General features: G+C 40.3%; 1 long non-coding RNA gene across 1 annotated transcript; it reads left to right on the top strand.

The window, feature by feature from the left end:
- The first annotated feature begins 9296 nt into the window (after positions 1–9296).
- Positions 9297–20445, top strand: LOC117516529. Its single transcript, XR_004562452.1, has 3 exons — positions 9297–9384; positions 17736–17738; positions 20436–20445. It is a non-coding gene; the product is annotated as an uncharacterized LOC117516529 (long non-coding RNA).
- Positions 20446–20784: the final 339 nt, after the last annotated feature.

Raw genomic sequence — 20784 nt, 5'->3', positions numbered from 1 at the left:
GGATCAAAGCCTGGCGCCTCTGGACTCACGTTCATCGCCAAACACCCCCCAGGTGGACACGACAAACCGACTCTGTGAAGGATAGAAAAGGTGAGGTAAGTCAGCACCTACAACTAATATCCTTCAAAGGCACACACTATCAGCAACACATTCAGGTCTGAATTTAAGCTTTATGTAAATGAGCAGCTTCTCACAACAGGTGGAGGATCATCTGTCCGCACGCCACGGCCGTGAGAAGCAAGCTGCACAACTCTCATCAATATTCACATATACTGCGTAACAAAATACCAAATTACTGTTAACAATTATTCAGACAATCAAATCGCCTCTGATGTGTGCTGACAGCATGTGTCCCTCACCCGTCCTCCTTCACAGGCACGATGTGTCAAACCCAGGCGCGGTCCTCAGCGTCTCACAAACGAACATCACAAGGTCGAGTTCCCGGCAATTCTGCTTGAATCACACATGGCTTAAATGCAGAACGCCATCTCATTATCTGCTTCAGCTGAAAGTCTTTAAGGTTGCATGTGAGCATCATCCACAGGTGCTGCATATCACATTGATGAGGGTGAAGGACTCTTCCGCCAGCACCTTCTCCACAGACAATAAATCAGTTTGCATACCTCCTGGAGAGCAAAGAAAAGAAAAGAACACCCAAAAGTCCAGCCAAACCCCCCAACACACAACACTTTGGCTGGAGGGTTATTTTAATTCCTTTCATGTATAGAGTAAGTGGCAACATGAAGAGTTTGTTCTGATTTCCAGGAAGTCCGTTATTTTTCAAGCTCCTTCATTGAAGAAATTGAGGTCTGAGAGGAGCCCAATTAATTCTGCTGCTATTATTATAATGAGGTACATCATTGATAATGATTAGTGAGCCTATTCCAAAAGCAGCCATGCAAACCTAATTCAGGACCCTACCTGCACCATTATATGCTGTGGATCATCAGCACACCCTTTCTCCCTCCAGACTTTGGCCTATCCATCATTTTGTTAGAAGTTACTTGTGTTGTAATCTATTGGACAGACTGGACTTGTCAACCTAGAAAGACAGCTTGTCTGGAGGAAGGAAAGCCTTTATTTAAAACCTCCACTGGCTTGCAGCCATACCTAGTCATGGTAAAAACTTCAGGAGTAAATCTCAAGGAACAAATCTGGAGTCTGAGTCCCTAAAGTTGCTCACAATTGTCTGCAACCTGATTCAGGTAACTCCTGCCATGGCACCAGTGCCAAAATGGAACTCGTCTTGCTGTTCTTTTGTATTCATAAGTGATTTGGAGAGGGTGGACATGCTTCAGAGGCCACAGACTGTCATCCATATGCTGTATCACTGCTCAGACAAATGTCAAACTATCTTCTCCAGACATTCACATACTCCTCTTGCACCTACAAACATGGAGAGGACACTCCAGCATGTATGTTGCCTTGGCACAATGTAGGGCACAACAATGATCAGTTATAAGATGTTGATCCATCTGCATAGAGCTTAGTATCAGGGTTTGCTGCTGGCATTGTGACGGGTTGTCAGATCTCACTGCCCCTTTAAATTTAGTCCACTACAGTTTAAAAGACTGGCTCATTCATCCACTCCGTCAGTTTGTTGACTTACCTCCTGTGGCACAATTCCCTTTAGTTCTTAGTTTATGTTTTTGTGAACATTTTTGAGGATGGATTTAACTTGTTTCCTGTGCTTTCTCAGCTGGCTGCGCCCTGGCTCGCCACCTGCTTTTCCCACACCAAGCCTTCAGACCTGCTGGCCTTTAAGGACAATTTTGCTCACCACCACCTTACTTGGAACAAACACTGGATCTGTGTCTGTGTGGGTCCAGTTTCTACATCTGCTTAACAGAACCACAGCAGTCACATGCTCCAAACCTTTTGCATCAGCTTTCTGATATAAAAGGTACTGTGTGTGTGTGTGTGTGTGTGTTTTGCACCTCTAGATGTAAATACCATGAAATAAAAGCTGAAATTGTGCATTCATTTTCTAGTCATCTTTTGATCCAAGATATTCTGTGCATCACAAAAACAAATGACTTACCTTTTTGTTACAATACTTTCAAGAATATATTCCAGGGGTGGCCAAGTTCGGTTCTCGAGAGCCACCTTCCTGATAATACTCTTAGTTGTCTCCCTGCTCCAACACACCTGAATCCAATGAACAGCTCATTAAAGGTCTGCTAACAAGTCTTTCATTGGATTCAGGTGTGTTGGAAGAGGGAGACAACTAAGAGTATTGTCAGGAAGGTGGCTCTTGAGGACCAAACTTGGCCACCCCTGATATATTCTCTGATTCCAACAAAATTTCACACAGAAGCTCAACAGTTGTTGCACTGCTTAATGACATGTTTCATTCATTGTCATCTTCGATTGAAGGCTTTTTATTTTGGCTTCTGCTAGAGTAACATTTGTATTCATGAGTACTTGTCACCAGTGTATTTTCCTCTCATTCCACAATAACTCAGTTTTAAACAGAGAAATATGACTCACTTGAGATGAAGGCTTTATAATAAAAACGACTAATCATAATACATATTGAAATCATTACCTGTCACTGCCTCTTGATAAAGTGTGATGGAGCATGGGTAAACCTTATATCTCAGAATATTAAAGAATCAATGGACAAAAACCTGCAGTTTCATTGCTTCAGTATCAGTGTGCAGAAATCTACCCAGTCTCTGTTTTCTTTTGCTCTGTATGTGAGTGTTTTTGGTTTTAATCTCCATCAACTGAATGTTTTCACCATCCAAGTTATATTTCCATGAGCAAAGCACCAAAGATGAAGTCAGTGGGCAAAAACAGCCCCTCCACGGTTGACAGTACAATTATTGAAGCTTGAAGCAAAATACAATTGAGAGATCCACTCACCAGTCACTTCATTAGGTCTGCCTCTTCATCTGCTCATCACAGCAAACATCTAATCAGTCAGTCACTTGGCAGAATCCCAGTGCATTTCAACACGGTGACATTGTTAAGAGGATCTACTGAAGGTCAAACATGAGAAAGAGGAATAAAGGTGATATGAATATCTTCTGAGCATGACAGTTGATGCCAGTAAGATCCAGTGAGTGGTTGTTCTCTGCAAAGGTAAAAACAGTAATGACTCCATTGTTTTGGCATACATAACTCAAACAACCACTTCTTACAATCAAGGTATGCAGAAGTGCATCTTGGAAAGCACAACAACTTGAACCTGGAAGCAGATGGCTACAGCAGCACAATACTTCATGTGGAGGCTACAGTGACCATGTGCTCAGCACAAAAGGCGTGAGTGTGTGAGTCTTGATTTCTGCTCAACATTTAGATGTTAGGATCACAACTTGACAAACATGGACACTGAATAGTGCAGCAGATAACTGAAACAATCATGCAAATGGTGATAAAAGCATCAAATTCAGCAGAAATACTCCTTAGACACTCCTCTTTTGAAAAAAACGATTGGCCACTTGACTTTTCAGGTAGGGGTCACTTGAAGAATTACACAAAGGTCAAAATTAAAAGATGCTCCAATCATATTGAGAAATATTCCACATTATTTGCCTGATCATAAAGGTTCCAAAAAGGTATAGTTTTGACTATCTGTGACTGAATTCTATGGAGTTACGGGATAAAAACAGCAAGAATGGTGACAAAGCTCAGTTTCATTTTGTACAGGGGTTAAAAGTTAAAGTTGCTCCAATTTTGGTAAAAAGTGATGCAAATTATTGGTTGAGCTGATAGGATTAATAAATGGAATAGTTTTGACTGTGTTGAATGCTTGGTCTCCAAAGTAAAGGTCAAACAAGGTCTACGTACATCTATTGGATTCTGTGACATGTGACATATGTTACCCCGTAATGTGATAAGTAAGCATGATACATGGTCCAAACTATTCCTTTTTAAAACCGTGTTAACTCAACTAGTAATTTGCATCACTTTTTTACCAAAATTGGAGCAACTTTAACTTTTGACCCCTGTACAAACCGACACTGACTTTTGTCACCATTCTTGCTGTTTCTATCCCATAACTCCATAGAATTCAGTTACAGACTGTCCAAACCATACCTTTTTGGAATCTTTATGATCAGGCAAATAATGTGGCATAGGTTTCAATATGATTGGAACATCTTTTTTTTCGACTCCTGTGTAATTATTCAATTGACCTCTACCTGAACGCCGACTGAAAATTCAACTGGCCAATCATTTTTTTCAAAAGAGGATTGTCTGAGGAGTATTTCTACTGAATTTGATGCTTTTATCACCATTTGCAGGATTCCGCTCTAAATATTCGCTTATCTGCTGCACTAGAAGCTGCTGGTGGTGGTATGGTTTTTACCACTGAGCGATGCTATCACATCAATTATGGGTATTCTGAGGAATGTTTCCAGAAACCATGCCAACACTTACAGCCAGCCTCATTCAATACAAAAATGCATGCTGGCCATTCCAGGGTGGTAGACAGGGGTCACCATCTAAAAATGCTCCATTCATATTTTTCTAATTATAAAGATTCCAAAAAGGTATAGTTTGAACTATCTCTATCGCAATGTTATGGGGTAAAACAGCAAAAATGGTGTCAAACATCAATTTCAGTTTGTACAGGGGTCAAAATTTAAATCTATTATGCTTAGTTATGGGGTAACTTTTGTCATAGAATCTACTGGGCATCGACTTTGTTTTACCCCCTTGTCGACCACCCATTCAACATGTTCTAAACTATTCCACTCATTATTACCAATTTTCAACGAACTTGCTAGACATATTTCTTAGGTGAGTGTCCTTAAAAAATAACTTTTGGAGATTAGTCAAAGGTCAAGGTACTGCTAAAATATAGTCAGAAACAAAACCAAATGGATGATTGGTCAAGCTTCATCAATCATCAAATCATTTGAAGTCAAATGACCTCCAGTCAAATGACTTCCTTGGATCTCAATCATGACAGATTTTTGGCTCAAGTAACCCCCCAAAATAATTGATGCTTTGCAATACAAGGTGCTGGGCCAAGAGAAAGACAATTTTCATGAATACAATGTTTGTGGGTGTTCGAGTGTGCACATATGTGCATAGAATAAGCATCTTGCATGATAAAGTTCAGTCTAGAGCAGTTAATTAAAAATAATGACCTGTCTATCTGTTCTAATTGAGTCGATACTGTCAATAATATTGCTTACTTTACATGTCCGAAAGTGTGCTGTGGTCTCCACCTTGTAATATCAGTGTGCTGTATACTATCTGACCCATAGATGTCGATCTCTAATCAGCTGATAGATGAAGCTTCAATTCATGGTGTTGGCTGAGAGTTGACACTTTCTTTTATCACCTTTCCCATTACTGCCAACTAGAATAGTGAGTCACAAATATTAGGGTTTGTTATTTTTTCGTCATTATTTTATTGTTGTTTACTGCAGTCCATCTCATTATATTGCAGCCACGGCGTGTTGAGCTTGTATTCAAACAAATACACGTGACGTAGGCAGTGCAATATCCAATCATGCGGCACTGTCCAGTCACCCATCCGGCATGACATTTTAGGTGTCTGGAACAGTTGGACAACCATCACTGTCGATCCCTGTGCAGTGTTCTGCAGTGGTGGGCACAGCTAACCAAAAGTTAGCTTTGATAACAGCTAATCAGCTAACTGAAAAGTTATCTTTTATAAAGCTAAACCAATAACCACCCCAAAATTTATCGGAAGCTACAGCTAACTGATAACCTTCAAAATTGAGTTTTAACACCACAATCACAAACCCAAACAATGAATCACCACTTTTGTCTTTGTGCCCTTGCAATAATATGTTAACGGTCTAAAATTTATCGGAAGATAATTGATCCGATGATGGTTTTCAAAGTTATCTGAAAAGCTAATCCGATAATGAAAATGTTAGTTTCGACATTTAGCGGTTAGCAGATTAGCGGAACTGTGCCCACCACTGGTAATGGGTCATATAATTCAGATACATTGCACTATCAAGGTAGACAAATCATGTTTGATTAGATAATCCCCTTGAAATGCTAATATGTTACAGTAAATTTTGCTTTATCCGGCAGATGACGATAATGATGGCATGAAAATGTTGAGCTAATTTACATAGAAAAGGTTTAATTTGAATAAAGTGGCACTTTGAAAAAGCTATCACTTTTCTGTGCCATCACTGTTTACCTTCTCGGCTATCACAGCCTATTTGTGTTAACACCTTTCGACCTCTAGAGCCTCTATACAACTTTTTTCTAAATCAATATAATATTGCCCCGTATGTGAAATACATGTGGTGCCTGGCGTAAATGCCCCGGGAGCACAGCTAGTTTGCAAATGGAAAATATGCTAATTAGGCACGTCCAGCAGAATGTAATTTCTTTCCAAATGAAAACTTGAGTATGTGCACTCGCACTCAGGTCTACTCCAGAAGTTAGAAAATATGAATCCATATACATATGCAGCACCTTTTCACCTTCTTCTCCTTCTCTACTGCTCGCACCAGTAGTGCAGCAAAATTATTAGAAGTGAGCACAAGCAGTGCTTTCCCACAAAAAATCTCAGTGATTTTTCTTGTTTATATGTACAATATGAGTTGTTCATGCAGCATTTTTCTCTTTTGTATGAGCACCATATTTCAACACTTATAGTACTTGCTGTCTTTTTATATGAGCATGGAGCTAGACATTAATTACAATTTGCTTTATTGATCATGAAAGAAACGCACAGAAGACCTAATTTACTAAGAGCCCAGATAACAGGTTTTAAAGTCCAGGGGCAATACAAGTGTCTGAGTGCTGGGGTCAACACAGTTTTGCTGCTGATATATTAAGAATATCTGAGCAGTTGATAGAGGGTGGCTACATGTTAATGGCCATAAACGCAAAATGACATCAAATCAGCCACTTGCAGATATGTGCCTTGCCTGCATTATGCACCAACTGTGGCACATAACTGAGTGTATTCATGCACTGCTAATTTAAAAAAAACCCACCACACTTTAAACATTGAATTGTTGTTCCATCCACACTATTTAAAGCAACTTGGTTAATAATTATTTTGCATTCTGCTGGCAGAATGCACACAGACAACCATGTGCACATCACTGTTCTCTGTGTTTTCCAATGGCAGAACCCAGCATAATTATTAACCAGCTTGCTTAAATAGTGTAAATGGCACAATAACTAAATGTCTGAGGTAGACGTTTTCTCTTTTTTTTTTTTTTGTAATACCCTAAAACCAGACTAAAAACCAGTGGGATCTAACATCTGTCCCTCAAGCATCTTTTGCCTTGGGCAATGAGGTTTACTTGTGTAACTTCTTCTGCACAGCACCACCTGCTGGCCTGGACAGGATACCAGTCTGTCACAGGGCTATATATACACAGACACATTCACATGCACACCTACGGACAATTTAACCTCTTAAACCCTAGAGCCCCCAAATTTGGGGACTTGCCCTGTTTTGGAACATTTGAACACTCATAACTAACCAATGCTGACATCAACATACACTTATTATACATCAAAATGTCAAGTGAAGTCTCCTCTACACAAGTATCCACTTCAATCACATATCAACTAACCACAGCTGAAACGCCAAGCAAATAAAGACAGAAATTGGAATTGATTTTTTGGGAAAAAAAAACCTTACTTACTTCAATTTTTTGCATCCACAACATCCAAGAAGGTGCAGGTTTTCCACAGCAAGAGCAATAAAATTGCCTGCTGAGGCAAGTGGTTGCAAGAAAATCCCGCATCGTTTCCACTCTTCATGGCACACACACACACACACATATGTCTGTTTTACGTTTATCAAGAACAGGTCCTTCCATAAGGACAGAAGATTTTGATAAATTTATGCTGTATTACATGTTGATGTCACTCTCTCTTTATATCAGGATGGACCGTATTGGACCGAATATTCAATCTTATTTTTCTTTTAAACACAAAAATATAGGGTTGTCTTATATATGGGGACTAGACTTTTACCTTTCATACATCCACAAAAAGGTGGCTCCCAACACTCAGGATTTGTGTGTGTGCCTCTCTCAACAACAGGTGAAGGTCAGAGTTATAGGAACAAATAGTGTGTTGATTGTGTCTAACTGTAATTAGGGTTAGGGTTAAATACAGAGGACAAATTTTGTTGTAAATTATTTTTATTAATTGTTGACTACCCATCACTGCATGATGGTAAATGCTACTATTGATGATAACTATAAAAAGAGAGAGAACTAATATTATCATTTTTTGATACACTGCCTTCACTGATTGGAATAACTATTAAAATGAACAGTGTTATTTTTTTCCAGTAACGGGTAATCTAACTAATTACTGTTTCAATGCCGTTATTGTTACTGTCAATCAAATGCAGTGAGTTACTATAATTAAGCTTATTGAAGCCGTTTTCCTCTCACAGCTAAAGCTGAGCTGGAATTTTTTTTCTTTTCTTTTCTTTGGTGAGAGAGGAGCGGGACAACCACATAAGTGATAGTGATTGGCTGAGAAAGAGCAACATTTCACAGTAAGACAACCAGAGGCAGAGGTGAGCGGGAGTTGTGAAATGCCGGCGAAGGCTTGCTCCAGGGGTTCAAAGTTCCTGTTTTCAACGCAGGACGATGTTGTTCCGTAGAAGGTGATGTTTGCCAATGGTCTATTGGACGTAGTCCAACTTTCACCATAGGAGAGCGGGTGCGTTCATCACACACTCTGCAGAGCAGTAGTGTAGCTTGGTGGAGCTGATTGTTGACTTAACATTTGGGACATCATGTGACGTAGCTTACATAAACTCAACGCACCTTTGTGGTTGCGTTGCTACTGGTGCATCATTGAGACAGGTTCTACACATTCCTTCAAATTTCTACATGCCCAAGTGACCCAGAGGAGGTGGTGCATTCAGTTAAGCCTCTGAAGGCCAACGGAGGCTGGCAGAGGGCAACAAAGCAGCAACTGCGTACTAGTGCAGGTGACGCAGCGGTAGCGAAACTCAATTCTTTCCAGCTTTTTAGCATGAACGCTAAAGATTTTAAGCATGTTAAAAAAAATTCTGGGACGACGATGAACATCAGCGTTACCCGGCTGACAATGTCTTAGCTCCTGTGGAGTTTGGTGGACCTCAGCGCTGGTCAACAGTAAGCAACTTTTCACTCTCCATCGGCAAACACCGGGCTTAGCATCAGCGTGTACATGGGCCATTTGGTAGCTACTGTCCACTGTAGACCAAGAACATCCAACAAGAGCTGCAGTTTTTGGAGATGCTCTGGCCGAGGTCTCGAGCCATCAAAATTTAAGCCTTGTCAAAGTCACTCAAATCTTTATACGTTAACCATTTTTCATGCTTCCAATGCATCGACTTCCACGACAAAACGTTAACTTGCTGCCTAATATATCCCACCCACTGACAGGTGCCACTGTAACAAGATAATCAATGTTACACGCTTCATCTGTCAGCGGCCACAGCGTTCTGGCTGATCGGTGTATCCATTTGAGATACTGTAATTCTAATCCCCTGATAGGTGAGAATGTACCACTCTACCTCTCTATGTGCGCTTCAGTCTGTCTAATAGTGTGAGAGAGAGAAAAAAACAACTCTTTGCTTAAGATTGGGATGAATTCCCTGCACTCTTATTTGGCTGGAGCCAGTGTGCCTGGCCCGGAGAGACAATAAGTCCTGTTAGACTTTGCTAAATGGTCAGAACCCAGTCAGTCAGGGAGGACAAGAGCGCGATAAAACAAACAAGAGCGGCACATACTGAATGAGTCGCTGACACAGGGAGGACAGATGAGCCTTCCTGTCTTTAGTGCCTTTAAATGGGTGTGGAAAAGTGTTAACGAGGCTGACCTCGCGGCCAACCGGAGCGTAGGCAGCTGTCAGTGTGAAGCTGGAGAGTCTTGGCGTCTGCTCATATATTCGACTCCAGCACACGTCAAAATAATACACTTCATCACCTGAAGTCTGAAAACAGGAGCTCCGCTGTCAGTCACAGCTGCGCCGTAACAGCCGAAATAAGTGCTGCAGGCAGATCTGCCGACGCTGAACTCTGCGAGTATTAATAGAAGAGGGACACGGAACGCAGATGTCAGTTTTATGTGCAATTTCACGGTAATTATGATACTGATGTGGTGTGACGCACACACGCACACGTTAACTGTCAGAGGTGGGACGAAATCACTGTTAAGTCATCAGTCTGCAAGTCCCAAGTCAACTTGCAAACAATTGGTAGTCATTATGACTTGAGACATTTATTTTATTTATTAGGATCCCCAGCAGGGGTGGTCGCCAAGTGGTTAATGCGCTTGGTTTCAGTTCAGAAGGCTCCGGGCTCAAATACCACCCCTGCCACATTTCTCCATGTAATGTGGAGTTGCATCAGGAAGGGCATCCGGCGTAAAACCTGTGCCAATTAAACATGCAGATCCACCTTGGATTTGCTGTGGCGACCCCGAGCGCAAACAAGGGAGCAGCCGAAGGGACTTACTTATTACTATTTATTAGGATCCCCATTAGCTGCTACTCTTCCTGGGGTCCACACAGATTTACAAACACAATATACATAAATCAAAAATGCATTCAAAAGTTTAAAAGTAAAAAATAAAATAAAAAGTAAAAAAAAAAAAAAATCCAATCAAATTAATCATCATACATGGTCAAGTCTATACACATGTAGAAAGATGAAGTCCGGATTGAAAAGGCGTTCCCGCTAGCTTGGCTAACGGGGGAATTCCCCTTTGGGTGACCTGGTCTCCAGTGTGAGCAGTAAAGAGTTCGATCCCACCGCCGTCCCAGCCACAAAGGTCCTACGATCACACACATATAAAAAAATAGTCTATATATGTGCAAAGGTACATCAATAAATACAACCTCTCCATGTATACATAAGAAGATTAAAGCCAGATTACTCATTATGTTAACAAATGCAGTTTTAGAAGTTAAAAAAAAAACATTCATTTGAAGTGAGTTGGATATGATCAGGTAATCAATTCCATTCATTCATACCCTAAAGATGACAGTGTTCTTAATGGTATTAGTTGTAGCTGCAGGTAGCGCATAGTTTCCCGCCACAGCATGTCTGGTTATGTATCTATGAGTTTCTGAACGAAAAAGAAAAATTCCTAAACAAAATACAAGGTGACTTAGTGACAGTAATCTTTCTAGTAAAAATGATCAGTGAATATAAAAGTCTGTCTTTGACTAACAGCCAGTTTAAGTTTTTATGCATTGTAATGATATTTGTCCGATAACTGCACTTAGGTGCAGCCCTATTTTAAATAATCTGTAATTTATTTATAATTTCTCCAGTGGCATTTGACCAAACTGCTGGGCAATAGTCCAGGTAATTGACTTAGGACTTGCTGTTTCATGACTTGAGAGTGACTTGATTGTGACTTCGGCCCAGCTCTGAAAGCCTATAGAAAGCCCTGGATTGTAATTAACCTTCAGCGAATTGCGATTTAAAAGTGTAATATTGAACACAGAGCTCAGGACTGATTTTACTTGCGCCGTCTTCTGTTCTGCAGTCTGGTTTTTCATCACATTTTTTATCAGATCGTCAACACAAATTCAGGCTCTGAAAAAAAAAAAAATATCAGTACAACATAGTTTAATCTAATTGCTCCTGAAATGTTTTCTTTTCTTCATCATAACGCATTACCCAAAGGTGACAAACTCACCAGGGTAATCAGACATTTGTTATAATTTCTAGCTGCATGCAAGGTGTTAGCTGTCACTGGTTTTCATTACTGAGCAAGGGCGTAGGTTTGGTCTCAGCTTTGGTAGAGACAATACCACACCCCCCCGCGGCCCCCCTGCTCACCACCATCACCCCCTAACCCACTCATACCATTAGACGCACAAGTACATCATAATACATAACATATGACGACATAATGCTGAATAATTTAACACTTTATTTACAATATTAAGTGTGTAGGCAAACAAACAAATAGCTTAAATAACAAAATTGCACCCAAAATCACGAATCTATTCTATAGGCCTACACCTGAGAGAACAAGACAACAACAACAAAAAAAAATACTTGTGGAGCTAACAAAAAAAAAAAAAAGTTTTTGCAAACAAGATGTATAATCTATTCTCTTCATCAATAATGCAGTTGTAGGTATCTGGCAACCTAATTTGCCAAAAAAAAAAAAAAAAGGGATTTCCAATGATATATATGGTGTATTGCGGTAAACGTAAGCCTGTGATGTCATAACGCAGAAGAAAAACATGGAAGTTTCACACTAGTGCGCCGCTGATTCTCATTACCGTAAGTTCTCATGTAAGCCCTCACTCTGAAAAATTTCAACACTGACAGCAAGCCAAAAACCCAACAGTGTGCTATATGTTGCATATATTACAGTAAAGTGCGTTCGGTGACTTTTGAAACGAGGGAAAAGTATGAAAAAGTGACAGAAAAGTACAGAGACAGACAGCAAACATAAATGTAGTATTTTTTGAGGAAAAGGCAGGGTGTTAGTGTCATTTGTGAAGGTGTGTGCAGTTTATTTTAAGTGTGGCGCACAGCATTGTTCGCAACCCCTCCCCCCCGCCCTTCTTGTTTTTCTGCACCGGAGCAGTGTTGCCAGATATGAAATATGAAACTATCGTACCAAAACCTCAAAATTATCGTATTTTGGGAGAAATTATCGTACACAAACAAAACGCATACAACGTAGCTATTTTAGCGTTTTTTTAATTTACAAAGAATTTTATGTCACATTTTTAAACAGTAATTATAGTAATGGGGAAACTATGGCACAAAAAGAACGCAAATGCACAAGCAAGACTGTGAAGTAACACAAACATGTGTTAATTACCAGACTAGAAAGAGTCGAATTCAACCTCGAGGTCGCTGTCGTCATCCGATGCCATGGCCACTTGTGCAGATTTTGTTGAACACAGAAAAATGTTGACACCTCCATAAGGAACTTGAACTTTTTTTTTATTTTTCTTGTATATCTCTTTGCTCTTGTGTTTTGTTCGTTTGTTATTGCATTTGTTGAAATACAGTTTCGAAAAAAAAAAAGATGTTGGTTGGGGAATCTTCCTGTCCTGTCCTGCAGAGATTGGATGGGAACTCATTACTTTGTATGAGAGGGGGCGGGCTTTCAAATGACTGTCCCGGCAGCCCAAAGCCAGCAGCAGCCCTGTGTGTGGTGTGTCTTTGATGCCGCCTGAGTGCAACGCCTGCAAAATGATTCTTGGGTGTCAGAGAGAGATGCATGTTTGGGCAACCAACTGAAATTATCGTACATATTGGGTTTTTTCCCATTATAGATCGTACATCGTACAGATGGCAAAACTATCGTACAAATACGATAATTATCGTACATCTGGCAACACTGCACCGGAGCCACCCATCTTCTGCGCTCCGGGACCTCCCACTTTACAAATTAAGCACTGCCTGCCACGAGATGCGCTTTGTTTACGTCCATGTGAGAAGAACGTGAGCCAATGAAATTGCAACATGGGTAACCCTGTCATTCTGGCACGTCGAAAACACAAAACGTGACGACTAAAATTATAGTATCGAGTTCGCAAAAAAATAGTGAATGATTTTGTTATATAAACAAAAATGCTAAATATTGGTAGGGACTATTTTGCCATCCCAAAATATTGGTTGTGACTTGTCCCTATGGTCCATATGCAAACCTACGCCCGTGTTACTGAGCATAAGTTTCTTCTCATACGTACCGCTGCCCTGAAGGCAGACAGCACCCCTGGACCTGTTCCTGTATTCCTGGTATTTTTCTAGAAAATACAGGGAAGTGGGTGGAAGGAACGCACAAGGTGATCGCTGGGTGTTGGAGGTTTTTGTGGAGTAGGTGTTTCAACATAAGTTAACCAACGTGAAGGGTTAATCCAGCAGGAAAGAAGTACTTTTGTGCCAAAGCTGCAGTGACCTTCACGTTGAAACTTTATTATAAAGCAGCCACATTGTGGTACTTTGCATTAAAATTCATGAAGCACAAAGAAGTAGGTATAGAGGAGCAAAACAGACACAATCCACCCACCCACCAGGACACAGTATCAAACCCTGCATCTATTCCAAGTGCATAAGCTTTGAATAATGACTCAGGTGGATGTGTGTGTGTGTGTGTGTGTGTGTGTGTGTGTGTGTGTGTGTGTGTGTGTGTGTGTGTGTGTGTGTGCATTCTGTACTGCTCATTCTCCTGTTTGAGTTTTTCCTCACCCGTCTGTGCCAGATTGAATCAGCTGATAACCTCCATCTGTACCATATTCTGCATATAGCAGCCTTTGTATGGAATGTCATTTGTCATTAAATAATATATGTTTAAACACACTGTTTGATTTTTCCACATTTAACCACAATGACAGAAAAAAAAACAGTTGACCTTGCATATTTTCAGCTCATTTTTGCATGACATTTATTTTGAAAAACTAAACCTTCATGCTATTTTTTAAAAAGTAATACAGGTGCATAAGTATTTCATTCATGGGTGATTCTTAGACTACGGGCACTTATTATGTCCTTTGATCATATTGTATGAAAAACAGAAAAAAAGGGGAAATTTCACACTTTTATAGTTATCTTTACAATGAAAGTGTGTTAAGAACTTTGTTCTAGTAGTCTATGATGACTTTTTCACCTTTTTTCAGCATCATTATATGCAAATATTGCCATTTTGTGCTTGTCCCACACCCAGACTTTTGATCTTCAATGATAAAAATGAATGGTAAAGAAATGTTTTTTTCTAATGTTTTAAATATCTCTGAATAAAATATCAGTAAAATAATCAAAACATAATTGGGGTATTCAATGTCATACAACTGTTGTGTTTTTTTTAAACAAAATGTAGTTGTCCCACACTATTGCCGTAATTTCCACCACAACACTGTAATGTCCCTTTAAACAGTTTGTATGAAAGGTTGTTTGGGTAGTTTCTATGGAGATAAACAGTGACATCAGAGCACATGTATGTAGCGCCAAATCACAACAAACAGTTGCCCCAAGGCGCTTTATATTGTAAGGCAATGGTGTGGTGGAAATTACATTTACAAGGCCAATAGTGCCCGTAGTTAAAGAATCACCCTCATTCATTTTCTGCCACTTATCTGCGTCCAGTTTGTGGTGGCAATAGACCAAGCAGCTCTTCCACCTCTTCCCTATCCTCAGCCAAGTCCTCTAACTCTTCCTGGGGGCCCCGGCATATTCCCAAACCAGTAGGGAATACAATCCCTTCAGTGTGATCTTCCCTGGGGTCTCCTTCCAGTTGAACATGCCTGGAAGACCTTCCTAGGGAGATGACCAGGGGGCATCCTCACCAGATGCCTGAACCACCTCAGCTAGCTCCTTTCAATGCAAAGAAGCAGTGACTCTACTCTGAGTCTCTCTCCCGGATAGTTGAGCTTCCCAGCCTGTCCAGGAGTGTAAACCCACCTCCTCGACGGAGGAATCTCATTTCCACTGCTTGTATCTGTGGTCTTTTTCCTCTGGTCATTACCGAAAATTCATGACCACTGGTGAGGAAAGGAACGTAATCTGACTGGATAGTATGAGTAATTTGTAATAGTATAAGTATTTTGACAGTGATAATTTTTTATTTTGTAATTTTGCCTCTGTACAGTGGCCTACAGTAGTTCCTTTTAAAAATTAAAGCTAAATATCTACAAGACAAATGATTCTCACCTACACTGTGGTGGAGTACAGATACAAAATTACACACACACACACACACACACACACACACACACACACACACACACACACAACACACACACACACACACACACACACACACACACACACACACACACACACACACACACACACACACACACACATATATATACACACTAGTGTGTTGCCCATGGGGATCCACAGGCTCTACAAGTAGACTGAGTTGTATTTATAAAATCGGTAGCTGACATTTTTCAAGGGCAGTAATAAATTATGCAAAGTTTCTACAATGAGTTGGAATGGCATGTGAGTCCAGAATGTTTTGAGAACCTTAGACCTCAACAATTTTTAGAAGAAAAACTCAACCCTTTTATTTCCTGTTAATTACGTAATTTTTTCAATGTTAACTTACTGTCTCAGTGTATTTATAAATTTAGTTTCTTGTTGTTATACACTTTATTTTATTATTCCTTCATTCTATTTTGTCATTTGATTTTCAAGTGGACCACAATGGAAATAAGTGTTTCGGGTCAAGGATGAATGCAGTGAAAACAGAAAGTTGATAGGACAAATATTTTTGGAGGCATTAGTGAACAGTGGACATTGATATCACCATTAATCAGTACCTGGTAACCAGACAAGCTCTGAGCAAAGGAAATATCTTGTTGTGGGCTGGGGTGTTTGGCTGGTTTGGTTTTTGTTTCTGTTTCTCCACCAGGTGGTATGCATTCAGGACTGAGTGGCTGAGCATCAGGACCTCACCCTGAACACCTGAGGCTTGTTATCACGTGCAGGTCATCAGGACTCACAGCTGTGGTGTATTTTGTCTTAATCAGAGATTGCTGCATTTAAACCTTGAATGCACAGTGTGTGATTGCCAGAGACTCGACCTTGTGAGCAGACGTGTGAGATCGACGTCAGGAGAACAATCTCACCATCACGGACGCAGAGACCGCTCCAGGTTTGATGCCACAGTCTGTGAAGGAGGATTGGGTGAGGTCTCACGCTCTTCAGCACACTTCCTGAGGTAATTTGGTTTTGGTGACTTTTATGAAGTAATGACAGTGGATTGGGTGTCCCTCACACCTTGTGTTAGTGAGCTGTCACGTTATGCTAATTGTCTAATCAGCTTCTGCTGCAGTGGAGATTTGAACTGAGTTGTTCCGTGCCTGCAGGGTGAGAAGCTGATGTATAGATTTAAGCCAGGAAGTGTTTGCTGATTGCGTGCACCTTTGAGTTGTGTCCCTCTGTGTGGAGTTGGACTCACCTCATGTTTTCTTTCTTCACAGACTTGGTTTGTCGCGGCCACCTGGGGGGTGTCGGCGGGGTCCCTGGGTCTGAACTGCTGTGGCTCCAGACCGTTTGCGCTGTTAAGAGCGCGCCGTGTTTCCACCTCACCAGACCGTGGACGTTTCAGTTGTTTAGCACGTCACTGTTATGTTTATTAAATTCTGTTATCCTTTGAACCGTGCTCTGCTTATTTTATGCTGGGTCCTTCAAACGCTGGGTCGGTTCTCCGCCCGCGTCCGAAACATAACATATCTTAACCTTGCCAGTTGTAAAACATGACACCAACTAAATGTGCCAAATACTAAATACAATTATTCACAAAACTTTCTGATTTTACTTTCCTGCACTTTCACTTAAAATCATTATAGAAACTTTGCATAATTTATTACCAGCCTAGGGTAATATTATCAGTTATCAAGTTGTTCACCAATGAATATGGCTTATACACCCTGAAGAAAACCATACACCCTGAGGCCGAGTGATAAATGTTGTATGGTTTTCTGAAGGTGTGTAAAAAGCCATATTCATTGGTGAACAACTTGATAATGATTTTTATCATATACCTATAAATGATAAATGTTTTATGGTTTTCTGAAGGGTGTAAAAAGCCATATTCATTGGTGAACAACTTGATAACAATTTTATCATATACCTATAAATGATAAATGTTGTATGGTTTTCTGAAGGGTGTAAAAGCCATATTCATTGATGAACAACTTGATAACGATTTTATCATATACAGTGGTCCCTCGTTTATCACGGGAGTTATGTTCTAAAAATAACCCGCGATAGGCAAAATCCGCAAAGTAGTCAGCGTTATGTTTTACAATTATTATAGATGTTTTTAAGGCTGTAAAACCCCTCACTACACAATTTATACACTTTTCTCAAACAGGCATTAACATTTTCTCACTTTTCTCTCCTGTGTAAACACTCAAAGTTCAAACCTTAGTAGAAAAAAATAGAACGTTTTCCTATAAATAATTATGATGGTTTTTAGAACTAACGAATTTAATTTTAACGATCAACCTACGGGGTTGGACACGTAAGAAATTATTAATAGTGACTCACCAGTATTTCACAGTTCCTCTGACCTTCATCATGGTGCCGCTCCGCTGTCCGGATTGGCTGATTACCAAGGCGACATTCATTTTGTGGGTTTTACTCGGGTGGTATGAAAAATATTACCCGTCCACGAAAAGGGTGTATTGCTATTTAGTCTTTAGTGTTTTATCCAATCATTTTGGCGTATCATTTATAGGTATATGATAATATGTATTACCCTAGTCCACAATCACCTCAGCGGCAATGAAAGTCAGTGTATTAAGTAAATGTTATGACATTAATGTCATATTTCACACAATCTTGATGCTTTTCAAATTATCTCTATATGTTTTCTGGTTTGTGCTCAGTCATCCACAGGTTTGAACTGTTTTGCAGTTAGATCCTGTGCTTTAATGGGAATTTTGTGGGAAGTGATGAGGTTCGAGGCCAAACAGCATCTGTTGCAAGTGCATAAATAATAAATACTCTGTGATTTGGCTGACTGAACCTTATTACCTTTTCCTGACACTGAAAAATTAATGAAGGAATCCTGTTGTACAGTATCTTGTTTCTTGTTCACATTGGTTGCTGTCAAAATTGCCTTCATTCATTTTCATCTGCAAAGCTTTTTGCATCACTTTTTCTTGTTTAGAGCTGGATTACTGAAAAGTAGATCTCTATCATTAGACTTGTTGAAAATCAGATGACGCTGTTTTCAAAAGAGACTTACCTCAAAAAGATACAGAAACTCAGTGTGTGATCATTCGAAACCCTTTGCTGATGTGGTTTAGGCAGTTTGTCTCAGAATTAACAGGCTCACTGTGTGTGTGTGTGTGTGTGTGTGTGTTTGTGTGTATACACACACATACTTTAAAGTTGGAGTCATTACCTTGGGTCCCACTTGTGGTTCCACATAGCTGATAGTCATGGGCTTTTTATTGCATTTGATTGACGGATGTGGGCTGATTATTGTTAATGCCAAAAACACAGTTGAGCTCATAATTAATGTATTCAAGTGTGTCACTGTTTATCTATGCAGCCACAGGAGGAGGGTAAACATTTGCATCCTGATGTTATTTAAAAATTTTCAGACATTCTGATCATGATTTGGTCTGGCAGCTACAGATACGCACATTTAAACATGTGCCAAAACACCAGCATGAACATACCATTTATACATATTTGTGTCTGCCCTCAAAAACAATTAACCTTGAGCAAAACAAATGGGTTTTGGAAGCAGCTTAGTGAATGACGCATGCAGAATGGGAGATTCCTGCTGTTCCTCATTAGTGATGTGAAAGACAGGATGCACACATATGGAGGCATGCCACATGACTGCATACAAATGGAGCAAGAAACTGGCTCTGCTCATGGGCTTCATCTGTGTTTATATTGGTCACATATGTTTCGATCATTATGCTCATCCTTGGATACCGTAACATGAAACGGATGACAGTTTAAACAACCAAGTTATGTAGGCCAGGTTGACATAACTACAGTAGATTAAAGTAAATATAGTATTTTATTTCATTGAGTATGGAGTGATAAACCCCTTAGTCAGCTGTTCCTGGAGGGCCCCTGCCTTGCATGTTTTCTAACTCTCCCTGTTCCACTCCCAGGCAGTTAACTCTATCAGGTTGGGCCATTTAATGACCCTAGGGTCACCGTTGTGCCCTGGGTAGAAGAAGAAGTAAGGTCTAAATAGGCCCTGAGGACAATTTGGTGCCGGTGCTTATTCTCAGATGCTGTAGCATGAACTGGATAAATATTTATGATGCCTCTTGAAGCAGACCCCAATCTATCCCAGATTACTTCTCCAGCCAAAGCCGTACCCAAATACACCTGGGTGGACTGGGACAGTGCAGATGTACTGTCTTGTTCAAGAACACAGGTGGCGTGACCAGGAATAGAACCAACATGATAGCAATCTTGGAAGAAGTAGAAGCAATGATTTTTCCAACAAAACTGTATTCAAAGGCTCTTTTACATGTGCAAATTTGAAGCAAGGTCTACATTTTGAGGCCTGTTGGTGCCAGTACTTATCTCCAGATTCTGTAGTGTGAAGCAAATGAGAGTCTATGGCTCCCCCTGGAAGTGACACCAGTTCAACACAGGTTCCATCCTCAGCCAAGGCTGGTACCCATTTACAGCTGGGTGGACTGGCAAATGAATTGTCCTTGTCCAAAAATTCAGACAGGTAACATGACCAGTAATCAAGCTCAGGTCTACATATTGGTACACCAACTCCTATCCCACTGAGCTACCTTCTCTGTAGTTCAACTCCCATATTATTTTGTTTACCCCTCTCTGGCAGGTTTCATATTCAGTTATTCAAGCGTACTAAAGATGTTTAGACAAACACATGTCCTGTCATCCTCACTCACATGCACTGCTGCTCCCTGTATTTGAAGTGGATTGGTTTGTGGATGGACGTGTGCCTGATGTTGGCGTGCTGTCAGTTACAAGGTTATTCCAGTCTGAAACAACTGAGGAAAAAGTGTGCAGGTTCATTTCATTTCACTTTTTTTGGCTGTTTATTAGTATTATTAGAGTTTTTACTACCTGGAGCAAAATTTGATGTGCAGAATGTGAGAGGAGTTACAATTCACCGAATGAATGACCTCGTGCCAAAATTGTGTCACTGCCTACCAGACAGGAGAAGACTGCAAAGAATAAATGGAGCCAAGACAATTCTGTATGGGCAGAGATCAAAAAGGGTGGCTGTCAGACCCATTAATTGGTCTGACATTATGAACCATTTGTCCCAAAATATGAATTTTCACACTGTCAACAACTCAAACTATGGTTCAGTTTGATCTGAACTGAGACCAACTTTTGATCACGTCAAAAATGC

The sequence above is a fragment of the Thalassophryne amazonica genome, chromosome 9 (genome assembly GCF_902500255.1).
Source record: "Thalassophryne amazonica chromosome 9, fThaAma1.1, whole genome shotgun sequence".
NCBI classification, from domain to species: Eukaryota; Metazoa; Chordata; class Actinopteri; order Batrachoidiformes; family Batrachoididae; genus Thalassophryne; species Thalassophryne amazonica.
This window is presented reverse-complemented; position numbering and strand designations above follow the sequence as displayed.